The sequence below is a fragment of the Clarias gariepinus genome, chromosome 4, assembly GCF_024256425.1.
Source record: "Clarias gariepinus isolate MV-2021 ecotype Netherlands chromosome 4, CGAR_prim_01v2, whole genome shotgun sequence".
NCBI classification, from domain to species: Eukaryota; Metazoa; Chordata; class Actinopteri; order Siluriformes; family Clariidae; genus Clarias; species Clarias gariepinus.
Genome location: NC_071103.1, coordinates 33,863,685 through 33,878,148, shown reverse-complemented (window position 1 = coordinate 33,878,148; position 14,464 = coordinate 33,863,685). Strand labels below are relative to the sequence as shown.

Here is a 14,464-nt window from a genome sequence, read left to right as displayed (position 1 = left end):
ACAGCCTCCTGTGTGTCTATCCTGACACTGCGCTTCTCAAAAAGACTTGATGGAAAAAGGTGGTGGAGGAAAGGATGGAGACAACCCCACTCAAACGGTGTTGTGTATCAGTACTACAAAGCAGAAGAGTGCGAGGAGATGGAGGAAGGAAGCAGCCCTCAAACCTCCCTAACTCCCACCCTCCATGCCTGTCTCCCTCTCTCTCCCTTTGTCTTTGTCTCTCTCTCTCTCCGTCTCTCATACACTGTTGCATATGGAAAATAAAATGGGCTGCAACAGCTTCGCTCTGGCGCGGCATCGAAACTTGCCATAACGACGTGCCTGGGAACAGGAGTGTGAATGTGTGTTTAACGTTTAGCTGGAGTCATCCGTATGTGTGTGTGTGTGTGTGTGTGTGTGTGTGCTGCTGCTGTTCTGTCGTCTCCACTGAGGCCCGCACACGCCTGCATCCTGCCTCGACATGCCAATGGTCCCCCCCTTCTCTCTCTCTCTCTCTCTCGCTTACACACACACACACACACATACACACGCAGCGCGCTAGGGCACAATTCTACTTAACTTGATTCGCACTTGAAGTGCTCGGCTACAACAATGCTTCCATTATAGCAGGGACAACAGAAGGAAACGACCTTTAAAGCTGAAAAACATGACTTTAATGACTGATTATACAGACTGGTGTGTTTTGGATGTATTTGTCAACACACACCACTAAAGTCTGGGATGCTGCTCGGATTTGTTACAAACGAGCTCGGATCAATCCAAAAAAAAAAAACTCTTTTTTTCTTTTTCATGAATTCATATCACTCACTCATCATCTATAAGACACTAAGGGCACAAGGCGGGTACGCCCTGGATGGGTGCCAATCCATCACACAGCAAACACACATACACACACGCTCATTCACATACTACAGGCAATTAGGGAGAACATGCAAACTCCATGCACACAGAGCATCATTGAACCCGGGCTGTCGAGGTGCTAACCGCTAAGCCACCATGCCGCTCCCCTACACAGCTGCCAAAAAAACATATATATATTTTTAAAATGTCATATTTAAATATATATAAATATATATATATATAAATAATAAAAATATTACTATTACTGTGAATAAAGGTGTGGTTGGTGACGCTAACTAAAGGAAAATACATCAGATTATATTTTCCTTTCGCTTTATCAGCACTGCTCATAAATGCCCCGAGGTAGACTGAAGCTTCTTGAGAAACATCCATTAACCAGAATAGAAAGTTATTAAAATAAAATGCTACTTCCTCTTAAAAGTACTAACGATATAAGGGAACATTAATTATCAACAAAATTACAGTAGATAATACTACATTACTGGAAAATGTTGTTCGAGTAGTGCCAAATCTAACAGTAAACCAGCAGCTCCCACACACACACACACAGGAAGGGATGAGCCACACACACACAGTCTCAGCAGCCAGGCCAGACGGATCGTATCTGACTCTCTCAAACTCAACCGAACCCGAGTTTTTAACACTGATAAGGTTTAAAGGGGAGTTACTTCCTTCTCACATACTCGCCTTACTGTTGTCTCCGGCACACTCCTCCATTCCTTTATTCCCCCTCTCTCACACACTCGCTTTCTCTCTCTCTCTCTTTCAGAGGGCAAAGATCAGCGTATCAATGCAGAAGCATGTTTGCAGAAGCAAAAGCCAAAGAGGTTGATCAGAGGCCAGGCTAGGACAAAGCGATAGGAAAAGGAATACCATTCTCTTCTCTACATCTCTCTCTCTCTCTCTCTCTCATTCTCATGGAGGATTTATTCACACAAGGTTTTAAAAGACCTTACTCTGAAACTTCAAATCAAATTCCAAATTATTACCACTTTGACCTGATTAAATTAAAAAGTCCATTTCTTTAACAAGTTAGACATGTCAGTAAGACATGTCTCATAGCTCCCCTAGATAGTGTGTGAAAATGCTTAAGCACTCCTCTTCAAATGTGGCTATTCAGTGTCTATGTAAATGAGCCCATGCTAAGCCACACCCACAAAAGAACAGCAGAGCTGAGCAACAAGCTGGAAGAGGGTATATTCTTTTATGAGGTCACATAAGGAAAAAAAAAAAAAGAAAAAACAAAACAAAAAAAAAAAAAAGAGACACCTAATTGGACTGTCTCGAGCTCTACAAAAAAGGCCAAATATGGATATACGGTGACAACAAAAAAAAAATAATGAATAAAAAATTATATATATATATATATATATATATATATATATATATATTTTTTTTTTTTTTTTTTTTTTTGCTGTTCACAAAATAAGAAATGATATATATATTTTTTTTAGTTTTTTTTTCCCCTAATGTGACCTCAAAAGAACATACCCTCTCCCAGCTTGTTGCTCAGCTCTGCTGTACAATAATATAAAATAATAAAATCATTTTTAAAAAACAGCAGCTGTCAGTTGCCTGAATAAGTTAACTCCAAGCTTAAGTCAGATTTAATAGCTCCTAACCTCAGACCTAGCTGCGTGCCACCCATAATGCCCAGCCTGTCTGGCTCACTTCCTGTTTTTCAATTGATTGAACCTCTTTCTCACTGCAATCAATTGTAATTTCCGTGTCTTTCCTCCGATATTCTGCCACACCACCAGTGTGCATCCTCACCTGGCCGATCAGACGCCAGACGCGGTTACGAGCGCACCAAAGCTGACTAAACTAAACACAGCCTTAATGTCAAATCCTACAATAATGATGCTTCGTATCAACCTAGAAAGCTAGGCACGTTTACGTTGTTCTAAAGTCGACCGTATGCACATATGTGTATGTGACAAATAAAATTCGAATTTGACCGTTAACATCTAGGACTGTTAACACTTGATGCGTATACTCCTATACACACGCACGACCTTGTGTATAAATGAATTGAGGATTTTTCCCACACGTATAAGCCAACTCATTCTGTGGGAAAATGCACTTATTTATACGCTTCCTGTCTAGGTCTGGCTCGAACTGTCCACAGAGCAGAACAGAAACAACTGTTCAAGCATACGTGGCTATCTAAGTGCACACACACACACATACAGAGGCTACTGTTTAACTCATCTAAGACCGTCAAGATAGCATTGTCCTCTCCACTCCTTTCGTTTGGTTCTGAGTGGGAACGCTGGGTGTGTCCATGTGCTCCAACCACAGTGCAGAGAAATTTGGCAGCCCTGTGAGGCAGCCAGATTCTCCAGCAGAGAGTCTCCAGCAGAGAGCAGGGTTTCCACGTCTCTGCGATGACCGGCATTCTATAAAAAAAAAAAAAAAACGAGGGCAAAAACACGAGCTTTTACTCTTGACTGTTTTCGATAAAGCTGCAAGTTTGCTCCCTTCTTTTTTTTTCTTTCTTTCTTTCTAACCCCATGTGAGGAAGAAATAACTTTCCTGCTGAAACTTCTCCTTTCACACATCTCCTACGAGCTGTCAGCTGATCTCATGTTACACACGATGTTGATGAGAGAGTTGAGTTTTCTTTGCCGGAGTCTGTTTAAAAAAGAGAAAACCATAGACTTGTGTGTGTGTGTGTGTGTGTGTGTGTATATGTCCTTTAAAGAGACAGCTGTGGCTAGGATCTCTACGCTCCGTCGCTACTCAAACAGGTTCTCTCTGGCTGTCGGCATGCCTCAGCGCGGACGCCTCCGGGGCAGGACAGAGTCTCAACTGCGCTACATCTAAACTGTATCTATAGTATCATCATCATCATCAGGACTGGAACCCTGCACTTCCACGTCGCCTGGGTCTCTCTCTCTCTCTCGTAAAAAAACGGAGCAAACAAATGTTTAACTTTTTTAAAGACAGAGCTACAAGAAGTGCATTCATCCATGCAGGTGACCTTGGGTTACACTCCCTTAAGGTCAGTCAAGGGAAGCCTTGGGACACTAGTCAGACTGAGAGTTTAAACACAGACAAGTGTAACTTCCTAATTTCAAAGAAATCAGACATTTGCCTGTAGACTGTCAGGAAACACGCACCAATTAGTGCTTCAACTAAAAACGTCCATCAGTCCGGGGACTAGGTCTGGCTACGCATAAACAAACTGCGCCTAGAGCTGAACATATTACAACCATCAAAAGATTCTGAAGCTCGGGGACAGAAAACATCCAGTGTCCTGTCACCCAAGGGAAGGAGGCCGAGACCACATCACTGTTCGCTTAACTTCCGTCGCAATCACAGTAGCTGTGTTTACCTAGAAACTAATATGACACTAATAATGGGAATAATCGCCCTGATCAGAATAAATATGCATCATATAAACACAACAGTCCGACTGGATCAAAATGGATTTAATAGGTGAATATCATTCGCTACTGATAATATTATTAGAGTTACTCGTCGGAAAGTAAAAAGTTCGGTCCCTGGTCCCTCGGCAGGTGAGACGAGGGCCTTAACCCCGTCTGCTCCAGGGCCGCGCCGTATAAACACCGACCCTGCGCTCTGACCCCAGACTACAAACAAGAAGCTGGGCCATGCAAAGGATAAAGAATTTCCCTGTGCAGTATTATACAGTATATGTTACAAATAAAGGCTGAACTTTCACAGGTAAACATTTCATCTGATCGTCTTTTCTCTCGTAGAAATAAATACATTCCTTTTGCGCATGTTTGCGCCACATAGGGGTAACTCTAGGTCATGCGAGGAGTTTCCAAAAAAACAAAAAACTAATTTTGCTTCCATTTCCTGATGTGTAATCTTTGTAAGCACAAAACAACCCTCTCACAATAACCATCACGATATTTTTTACATAGTGAAGCATCTAACCAATTAGAGAGGAGACTTAAATTCTTGTAAGCTATAACAAGACAAAGGGTTGGGTTAAATTATTAATATGATTTAATGCACTGCACACTGGTGTAGTGGTTAACACCATTGCCTTGCACTTTTAAAGTCTAGGTTGGATTCCCGCCTCGGGTCTGTGTGCATGCAAATTAGGCTGAATGGCGTTCCCAATTTGAGTGAGTGAGTGTGTTTGTCCCCTGTGATGGATTGGCACCCCGTCCAGGGTGTACCCCGCTCGTGCCCCAAGTCTCCTGTGAGAGGCTCCAGGCCCCCCGTGGCCCTGTATACAGGACAAAGCGGTATAGACGATGAATGAGTAAGTGAATGATGTAATGCTTTGAGCGTGTAAACGCATCTTATTAGATCAGGGTCCATGTAAACAGTTGAACTGGAATGATTTCAATCGGATTGAAGAAATATTGTCTGTGTAAATGTAGCTACCGGAAAAACCTGTAATCTTACAGAAGTGTCAAATCTTCAACAGAATTCAAGATTCAGCTTTTCAGTTTCAATCCAATCCACAGCTCTGGGTATCATCACATACCTAAAACCCGACTGATACGGACATCGTTTTGTAACCGAATCTCTGCTGCTGAGCTATGTGAAACATCATGAGACATAAGCGCATGGGGGGGCTTTGAGACAATTTGTCTTCTGTATTCATGTCAACACCCCCCCCACACACACACACGTACACCACACACACTAACAATACAAATTACAACCGTGGATCGGAAAATATGATTCATGCAGCTTTAAACGGATCCAACTTCACATCGCGCGCCAATCCAACACACACGATGACGTGCAGGAAAAGATCGGTGCGGCTCAAAAACAACATCCTCTACCTTGTGAGGAGCTCCTGCAAACTTTCCTCGAAGTAAATATGTTTTAATATGATGCCAGCCCGTTAATTGTAAAGCAGCGCGGACGTGAGTGTCGGTATTCGGCCGGGTATTAGACTCAACGCTTGGTGAGTGAGAAATGTGAACATAGGACACTAACCCTCGTCACGCCTGCGGTGCTTTACATAACTTTGCATTAGCACTCTGATGATTGCTTTGGTTCTGGTTAGAATGTCAGAAACACACTACACATTACATTACAAATGAAACAAGACTTGCACACTTTCGAACAGTAGCAAGCGAGCGAGCGAGCGAGCGCATGCTGTCGGACTCGGGTGAAAGGAATGAGCACGAGCGTGGCAGGACGCGTGCACGGTGCAGTCTCTCTGCGTGCAAAAGAGGGCAGCAAGCGGAGACACAGAGGCATGAAACGGAAGAGGCACTGGACACGGCTGAACAACTGAAACCCTTATATAATTGAGGTTTCAAATAAAAAAGTTTTTTAAAGAGCAACAAGGCCGGCAAAGTGACAAAGAATAATGTGGGAAAGATGAAACACAAAGACACTACGGGGGTAAAGTTTCAAATGATACTTTGCATGCTTGCCCAGGAAGCAAAGTTCTGTAAGGGTTCATCCATGCTGTGTTTTATTTCAGAAATTGAGGATGTGCTGAGGCTGTGTGTGAGGTTGAGGAGGCACGGCCTGAGAAGGAAGGATATTTACCAGTCAGAAGGACCGCCGTGAACCTCGAGCGTCAGCACCCACGGCTCACACTGCAGGGAGACCACAGATAGGGTTTAATACACACACACACACACACACACACACACACAGAGAGACAGACAGACAAGACAAAGATGCTTGAAAGTCAACTCATGCAAACTCCTTCCGCAGTATGACACCGGGTTATTACACAAGACCTGCTTGTGTGTCTAATGCGATGAGTGAAGCAATGAGGGTACGGTACTCGATTCACATCTCCTGTGTCCGTCTAACAGAGCAATAAATCGTACAATGATGCTTAGTCTGTGAACCTACCATGCAAATATTAGAGCTGAGCGCGAGTACGGTAACATTTCAGAGTATTACACGCGTGCGCCCTTGTCAACAAAACAAACCCCCAGTTTTAATATCCATTACATCATAATGATTGTTTACTAGGGTTCTTATGACGATCGAAAAGTTGCCTTTAATACCAATATTGGCTGTGATGTCATAGTATGAACACCAAATAGATGAGAACTTAATAAGCAAGCGAATAAAAGACATGAGATATCTTGATCCTTCATTAACACCTTAACATCAGGCTGAAACACACCTCAGATTGTGCATTTTTTAATACCTTAATCTCCCTGTATTTCACTTCTCCTATAAAAACACACCTCTTCAGTGTCTAAGTAAATACATCTGAGCCACGCCCACAAGAAAACGAGATGGGGGAGGGGCTCCTCCTATATGAGGTCACATTAGGGGCGGGAGGAGGGATATAAAATCTAACTTGTTTATAAATAATAAACATTTTGACATACATAATAACTTTTATATAATTTTTTTTAAAGTCGACTTGGGCACACAAGTGTATATATAATAAAACCTTCACTTTTTGTTTGACCCACCTGGTCTGTTTGGTGTTTCTTGTGCGCACAGATTTTTAAAGGAAGTAAAAACTGTTAAGCGCCTAATAAAGAGTTTTAATAAACAATAAAGTTTGAATGCTCATAGAGATGCTTTGCCAAAGTGCTCATGTTGGCTGTTTGGCACTGGACTTCTCCCTACTATAATCAAAAACATGCCAAATCTGAACTTTTTGAGCCTGGGTATATACTGCGACTGTTGGGATCAAGCAGCTTTGTTACAGGCATCTACAAATTATCACCTATAATAAGATTCACCTCCGATACAACATGTGCTTAGTTAGTCGGACATGAACGTTCTGGCTACAATGCTGAAGCACAACACAGAGCCACGGGGGGCATAAACTTTCAGTGTAAGCAGCGCGGCACTAAACTGTCCTGTATCTCTACTGGTGATTTAATACGCCGTCATGTCCAGTGCGCGTCTGTCTTGCAGTTCTACGTCTGTTCGACTTCTTTCTTCTTATTTTGTCTTTGAAGTCCTTCATTTAGCCTCGGTTCCTGTCTGTATGTTTATGCAAATGTGTGTGTGTGTTTCTAAAAGACAGCGACATACAGATGGGCAGAGACGTGGAAGTCGACAGATTTAGGGCTTATCGTCTTTGTGGAGGAGCTTTTGGAAAGACGGAGGAGACAAGTAGAGACGGAGTTGGAGGAAGAACGAGGATGTGTAACGCTTCGGGAGCCGACCATGATGATCAAAATGTGAAGAACGGATTCTGGTTTAAAACTAATAATTTGTAACAAGGGGGGAAAAGATAAGGGGACGGAAAAAAAAAAAAAAAAAAAGGACAGCGGGGAGATGAGAGAAATAAAAGAACCAGAGAAGGAGGGAGGGAGGGAGGGAGAGAGAGAGGACAGTGATTATCAGATTAGTGGCTGGTAAGACTGCCTAATTGAGACACACTGAGGTAGTTATAATGGCTGGGTGGAGGAGACATTTTAGGTTGCAAAGGTCTTGAGCCATGCCAGTGTGTGCGCGTGTGTGTGTGCGCGCGTGTGTGTGTGTGTATGTGCACGCACAAACAACACCCAGTCTCTGCATCATCTCCAGCCTTACCAGCTGAATACCAGCAGTGTGTGAGGCTGTGAAACAGAGGATGCAGGGAAACAGAACCGCGCAGCTGTGACTAGCGCTGGCGATGGAATGCTGTCGACGTCATCGCCTGGCTCCGACCCTTGAATAACAATGATGTCGCTTACATTTTATTTACATAAACGCAATTATTTTACCAAAAAAACAAAAAAAAAACACTAGTTGCTAAATTCTCCTTACAAAATAGTTGCGCACCCTTCACCTAGGTGCTTCCACCAAGCGTGTGCACTATTTAGTTCACTTTACGACGGAGCCTTAAGCAGTGCATCATCATAACCGTAAAAGCTTCATGTTTGTTAAATAAGCCTGCCAGCTAATACCAATGACAAAACATTACCCCAGTATCACATGACTGTACTCGGCATTCGACGCACGACCCTGGTGCTCTTCCTGAATATTCTGCACAACATCTGGATATGACATGCTAGTATTCGTGTTTCTTAAAGCGACCCTTGGGTGAACCAGATGTCCACATTTTTAGTCCAGGTGTATCAGGAGTGGGAAGAGAGCAAGCACCAGCAGGTTTTTACAGCTCTGGCCCCCCGTTCACACCGGACGTTAACATGCGTCCTGGGTGATCAGGTCACGAGTGGTCAGCTCCGAGTACGGGTGTGAACGTGGTCAAGCGCGTCCCTAAGACGCATTGTGATCCGACGGCTCGTAGCACATTCGGAGGCGGGCTTATATAGCCATTTAAAACCTGTGTTGTACGAAAGGTGAATTGTGGGTCAGGGGTAGACATCATGCCTGCCATGAGGGTTGCGGGGCACCCTTAGGCTAGCTCTCACTTTCCACATTTTTGTCCCCGCAAGTAATTGCCGTGGGATTTTTATTTCATTCCAGATACCATTCCTACAAGAACCTTGTGTCTTATATTCCGAAGGGTTAAGGGCCTTGACCAAGACCAACACACTTTTTAAAAATACTTACAAACATTAAAAAGTCTACAACACCACAGATTATGAAAAAAAAAAAATACAAATGACTTCCATTTCCTGCAAATTTGCGAGACTCTCACTTCTTCTTCTTTTGGGTTTACGGACAGGTTGGTGCAATACTGCTACCTACTTCGCTGGAGGGTGGGGCAGACGATTAAACCCCGTCGATATTTAAACAATTGTTAGCACAAGTTACACAATGCTTAAGATGCTTTTGGTAGTTTTTAATATTTCAAAATAAACCTTAGACAGTTAACATCAGTAGAATCGCGGGAAAAAAAAAAAAACAATGCCTAAAAATTACCTCTAGCAATACTGGTTGTGTTGCTCTGTAAAGTCAAAGATGCATCAAGTGCCAAAAGATTTCATGCAAAATTATGACCTGCACTATTTATGCACTCTTTCTAAATTTATTCGGTCCTATTTACGCCGACGAACGTAAACACGGCAACGTAGCAATTTTCGCCAAGAATATAATTGTAATTGGAGACAGAGAAACGTTATTATTAGTGTCCGTGTGTGAGGTGGACGTTACCGATTGACTCTGAGCATTACAGTGTGCATGTGCGTATGAGAGTGAGAGAGAGAGTGTGTGTGTGTGTGTGTGTGTGTGTGTGTGTGTGTGTGTGTGTATAAAGAATGCTGCTGTGCTGTTTCTGCGCAGGATGACAGGCACGGACAAGTGCAGGAACCGACAGCTTCTTCAGTTCACAGGCTTCACAGCTTCTCCACCTGCCCATACCCTCAGCCTCACACTGAACACTAACACCAAACACACACACACACACACACATAAAGGGACACAGACAGACTGCTGGACACAGACTGAACTCTCAAAGTAGATGAAAAAAAAAAAGCAGATGTAGTTGCAGAGAGTTAAAATGCTGAAAGTGTGTGTGTGTGTGTGTGTGTGTGTGTGTGTGTGTGTGTGTGTATAGAAGTGTACACCAGAGCGAAGTTGCTGCATTAATCTGGATTAACAAGAAAGTCCGGTTCCCTCCTTCTCTCTACGGCGACGATCGACGTCAACGGCTTCCCAGCCTGACTCACTCGCTTTCTCACTTTGTATTAGTTCCACAGAAAGGACAAAGAGAAGCAGAGGGAGGGGAAGAACATCCTTATCAATGCAGACCGTACACACGGGCACACTCGCACATATCAGGACGTACTCAGATACTCTCTTCCATAAATGTTGCATAAGAACACAAATACTTTTCTAGATTCTCGAAACGGAAAAAAAAAAGGAATTTTGATTTGTTTGCTGATTAAGGTGAAGATGAAACGAGTAAGCTCTGAGCATCACCTAACCTTTGATTTTATTTTACACTATATTCAATGCTACAAAAAGTATACTAAATACGAAAACAGACTTGATTTGATTTCAATCAATGTTTCTGAGCAGAGAGGAAGAAAAAAAAGGAAAAGTTTCACGCCCTGCAGCAGGAGTCTCGCTGCCAAGCCTTCCTTCTTTCAGAAACCATGTGGTCTCTGTGTGTGTTTAACTTCCAGTACATCTTCCGAAATATTTCCCCCCGTCCAAACCACAGCCAAGTGCCAGACTGAAACCATTTATAAGTGTAAAAAAAAAAAAAAAAAAGTAAAAAAGGAACAATGGCGAGAGCAGTACTGCCATCACGGCCATGTCTGGAGACTAACAGGAAAGCGGTGGAGACATGGCCTGACTTGTAGAGATGCTCGTGGGACCTCTCTACAGAAAATCTTCCCCAAAAGACTGCTTATGTTTTACTACGGACGTGCTGGTATGGAGATTCCGAACCAGCCGCGATGTGATTAAAGTTTCATCAGCTCGACTGGCTCAGCAAACAGTAAATTCTCATCGGTCACTTCCGTTATAGCTATCTAATCCGACCAGCTGGTGATTAGTGCGAGTGAGCGCTGGCGTCGTATGTGGTGTAACTCCTAAATGCAAAGCTGCTGAGATTCATTCTACAATTTTATCATTTCTTTTTTAAAAAGAAGTCAGACCTGAAGAAGACTCATTACGTTACACCCTGACCTCAATACAGTTCGATTCTACAGGATCTACAAGGAGAAACAAGGACAGGAACCTGGAAAAGAACTTAAATGATGTATATATTTTTTTTTTTAATCACGAAGAAGAAACAAATTCAACCTAAATAAATGCTTGATATTGAGAACTTAAGGTAAAATCCATTTTAATTATTAAACAAAACATGATTAAATCTGGAAGACATTGAAACTTCACAAAACGTTAAGTGTTGTGAAGGTTGTCCTTGTGCCACCAGTGCAGCTCTGGGCATGGACCTCAAGACCTCTGGGGGGTGTGCTGTGGTGTCTTAGCAAAGGATGCTTTGGGTGCTGTGGATTTATCGAGTGGTCGGACTTGTTTGTCCAGTGCATTCCATTGGTCCTTTGTTTGGAATAGAAGGACAAGGCGGACCGGCCTTCGGTCCTCAAAGGCATAAATGAGCCTTGGATGCCCATGATCCTGTCATCAGTTTACTGATATAGAATTGTTTATCAATGTTATTCAGTTCACCTTGCAGCAGTAGTAGTGGTGTTGCTGATCAGCATAAAAAAACAACTGGAAAGAAGTTGATGGCAACCAACCATGTGACATCAGCGTCTTTTCAACCCGCCCACACATCGACTATTTGGGGGTTAAGAAACGTGTGATTGGCATGAGTGGAATAGGTAGTGTCGCTCGCCCCCCCCCCCTCCCCTAAAAACACGGCCAATCAGATGCCCAGGCTTCCAGCTGTAGCAAGATTCGAACCCGTGAATGCTTTACTATAGCACGACCCATTGCATGCACAGAATCATCTAAACACGAGTCTAATTAGGCTGAAAACCGGTCCAGTGACTGGTCCCTGGCCCACTGATCATCTGAAATCTGATTTCATTGAAAAGCAAGCGGTAGTAAACTGGCCCCGACTAACTTGGATGCTGAAACAGACACGAGAGTAAATTAATAAAACCTTTTTTTTTCGTTTATAGCCAAACATGCACCATGTTGTATTTACTACACTGGTATTCTCATAGAGCTCGTGGCAGCATTAAGTCTGGAACAGCTTAAAAATGCAAGGCAACCTTTAAGAAGTGAAGTGGCACAATAAACACGGCATCAGTAATAACCAACACTGGAAACGTCAGTATATTTAAACAGGAAGCGTGAAGTTTACTTACATACTTATAGGCAATGAATCGTAACAAATTTACAGGTTCGTGCCAATTATAAACTCATTTCGGGATACGTTTCCTTCGCTTTAACATCATGCGGGCTTGACACTCAGCTGATGAAGTGTGTGCGTTAGCTTGCTGGCACAGCAGCTCTTGGCTCTGGAATTAAACATGGCTGCAAACTGCTGGTCCTTGGCAACAGGTGCCAGAGACACTTTTTTTTTCCCCCCCTCGCTCAAGCCAGTACGTCTTTATTTGGGCCTGAATGGTGTGTATGCTGCCCAGGCTTGGCTGTGCTCTCAGCGGAGTACCGATGCAGAGGTTGTCTGGTCATATGAGCCTGCCTAGGGGAAGGAGACAGGCTCAAATTCAGCCTCCTCTCCATGTCGGTGCAAACTGCACAGGAACGTCGAATGAGGAAAAGCTGAGGGGTTCCTCACTAGAGACTGACAACGGGTCAGATCAACAAATGTTTATTTGGAAGGCATGCTCATACTAGCACATGAACACACACACACAGTACGAGTTACAAAGCAGGAGTACAGATGCAGACTGTGAGCTGACAGATTGGTGTATCACTGACAGCTGCCTTGGAAAAAAAAAAAAAAAGCGTACACTGTCCTCCACACGCTACAGATGGTACGAGTGTGTATGTGTGCACAAGTGTTCGCGGGCAGGCTTGCTTACAGACCATCACTATCCTTCCGATGCATTAAAACACTGCAGGCTTTCGCAGGCTGATGTTCAGTTCCCTTTAGGAAAGAAATCTTAAATGAATAAACTGGCATTGATGTCGGGCTACAAGGCTTCTACAGAGACATGCGACGGTGCGAACCGCTGGGGAAAAACACAAAGTGAGCCCCTAATCCCCCTGTCCATCTCACCGATGCTTTTCTGATTACTTCGTTTTTGCAGACATGTTCCTGCAGGAAAAATCAGATGTCTGATATCCTCTATTTATAGCTGTTTTTTTGTTTTGGCACCCAACAGGGCATGGACATGGAGCGGGTTTTTTCTTATCGTGCATCGCATGCAACGGTTTCAAACCATCCGTACAGGATGCATTCAATACATTTACCACTCTTGTGTTTAGTCATGCTTAACATGGTCCATGAATGAAACTAGACTCCTAGATAGAAGGCACATGGGAATCCCTCCCACCTTCTCCTTTCTCCTCCGGTTGCTTGGCCTGCTCCCTCAGCTGTATTTATGACAGCGGGGACGCTGCAGGCCTCGGCGCTCTTCTCTTGACAGTTGTCCGTCTGCAACAAATGGTGCATTCATTGCAGGGCGGCAGTGACGGCTCCGCTCCGTAAATCACTCCTCCAGGACAGTCTGTCCATGCCAAGTAGACAAACTTCTGGATGATAATAATATAAACTAACACATTATCTTCGCCATCGTCTTTGAACGCTAATCTACAAACGACATGATGTGAGTGAAAGAAAACCATACACTCTTACAAAAGGTAAAAAAAAAAAAACAGAAACTTGGCAGGGAGTGAATGATGACTAGGCGAGTGTGAATGTAATATTCTCCCAACACTAGGATGGAAAAACCAGGAGGTTTGCTGATGGCCTGGACTCATCAGGTTTTCTGATAAACAGAGATGTAATAGTCCAAGATTAGCTCGGGGTTAAATCACACTGAATTTGAGCTCACAGCTGTATTTCTGTCTTCATGTCTCTGGAAACTAAAGGACTAAAGATGCTTAGGATAATCTCTTTTCGAAGCAAGAGACTCCTGGTAAGGCGTGGCCCCTAGTTTCAGGAGGTAAAACCCAAAAGCCTCCCTACACCTGAAAAGAAAACGATGGAGGGAGGGAGCGGGTGCTCGGAGGGCTTTTCAGGCCCGTTAAGCCGACAAGCCATTACACGCCGACGTGAACAGATCTCCAATATGCCCTGAACACACAACGTGCTCCCTGAGCTGCCGATCTCAAAGACTTTCAATAGATTTAAACGTCTCTGCTTTTAAAAGAACGCTCGTTAGGTTGCAAA

At 43.5% G+C, this 14,464-nt stretch overlaps 1 protein-coding gene across 5 annotated transcripts in view; it reads right to left on the bottom strand.

The window, feature by feature from the left end:
* Nucleotides 1–14,464, bottom strand: part of rreb1a (ras responsive element binding protein 1a) — a 49,470-nt gene that overhangs the window by 22,891 nt on the left and 12,115 nt on the right. The window contains exon 2 of one of the 5 annotated variants that reach the window (XM_053494345.1): nt 6,358–6,407. The exons of the other annotated variants lie outside the window; for them this stretch is intronic. The gene's annotated coding sequence lies outside the window, so the exon portion shown is untranslated. The remainder of the gene's footprint in view (nt 1–6,357; nt 6,408–14,464) is intronic. 5 annotated transcript variants of the gene reach the window in all.